General features: G+C 38.7%; 1 long non-coding RNA gene across 1 annotated transcript; it reads right to left on the reverse strand.

The window, feature by feature from the left end:
- Window positions 1-249: 249 nt before the first annotated feature.
- Window positions 250-1,592, reverse strand: LOC307028609. The gene is made up of 2 exons (XR_013805049.1): window positions 908-1,592; window positions 250-383 (listed from the first exon to the last, which is right to left on the reverse strand). It is a non-coding gene; the product is annotated as an uncharacterized lncRNA (long non-coding RNA).
- Window positions 1,593-1,772: the final 180 nt, after the last annotated feature.

Below are 1,772 nucleotides of genomic sequence, written 5' to 3' on the forward strand. Positions count from 1 at the left end.
TGTTGTCCTGGTTTGCTGTGCTGCCTCCTAGTCGCCACCATGGTTTGTTGTGCTGCCTGGGGATGCTCAAATCGCTCTGAGAAAGGAGTATGAATGTACGGCTTCCCCACTGACACAGAGCGGAGGAAAAAATGGCTGGCTCAAGTCAGCAGGAGCAATTTCACGACCAACAGCAAAAAAATATGTGAGGTTATTATATACAAACACTGCATTTGCACTTTTTCACAAAACGAAAACCACACCATTGGGAAAGCTTAATGTTTTGTTTAATACAAAAAAACAGGGAAAGGCTTGAAAAACACTGAGAGTTGAGACTCAGGGTGCAGGGTGAGGGTCTCAGTGCAGGTATTCAGGCTCCATTGAATCCCCCTCTGGTTCTTGTGCTGAAAGAGGGAGTAACAGACAGGAGAAAGGGTTATACACACCTATATAGCACACCTATTGGATGGGAAATTGCCTTGGGGAGATAAGGTGTGGTCTTTGTTCCCAACTGATGTTATGGAACTTTATTGTTTGTGAGTTGAACAAAGTATGACAAATGGCATCAGTAACAGATGTGATATGAATTTCTATAAAGTTGTCTCACATTCTTGGTCATATTTTATATACAGTATGTAATGAGTATAACATGTCCAGTAAGTATAAAGTGTTTCCTAATACTGTGTATTCAACCACTATGGTATAGTGTATGGTACTATGCCATAGTACCATACACTATACCATAGTGGTTGAATACACGTTTACAGATAACAGATTAAGCTAGTATCCTAGCTTTACCTGTTATCTGTAAACGTTCCCTAAATCTACTAATTTAGGGATAATCCACTGACATCCTTTAATACACATGTTAATTTGAATCAGATGTACTGATAATATCTGCAATATAAATCTTTAAACTTCTTCTTACCTTTAAAAGTCCGTCACGAACGGTCTATTATGCTGCAACTCTACAGCTCTGCTAGCCTTGGCGCTAACTTCCGGGGAACGATTGAGAGGCTCCACGATCCGACATTGCTGTAAAAAAGTGGTCCATTGGAGTGAACGGAGATGACGTAACTCTCAGTCTATATGGCGCTGGAAAATGGTAGAAACTCAAGGAAGCCACATGTTTAGGCACTGTTAGGATCCATTTGCATCTGCATGAAAAGACCGATCAATCAATGTCGTAAGTGATTACATTTCATTGTTAACATGTAGAAGTTCCCATATCAATGCTTATTTGATGGAAAGATGTTTAAGAAATTAAGAAAAACGTAATGTTATATTGTATACATTTACAAATAGACAACACAAGACTAAGATCGTTTTGCATTCTGTATTTATTGTTGCAGTTTTCACTCCATGTCATGGTGAAGGAGTTACCAGTAAAGTTTCCCAACTACGACGACAACTCTTTTTCTTCATTTTGAGTGGAGTTTATCTTCGTGTTAAGTCTGCGGTTCTTACGTCCGGATAAGAACATTATAATATATATAGTAATCCCAACAGGCCACCTTGTTTATGGTTTGATTCAGTTTTAGTAGAATATAAAATACATGAATGAATGATGAAATGAGCACTTAAAGTGCAGACATACTATATTTGTATTGAGGTACTTGAGACTAATCCTGCAACTTTATAGTTCTGCTCCACAATAGTTCGAGAATGAAGAAACCATCACGTATGAAAGGCTACATGTGAATAGCTTGGTTTCAGTCACGTGACTTCTATGACGCGCAAAATTCAAGTGGAGGTCAGGAAGTGAAAACGCAATCATTCATCAACGCAGGAAT

The sequence above is a fragment of the Notothenia rossii genome, assembly GCF_949606895.1.
Source record: "Notothenia rossii genome assembly, chromosome: 2".
NCBI lineage: Eukaryota > Metazoa > Chordata > Actinopteri > Perciformes > Nototheniidae > Notothenia > Notothenia rossii.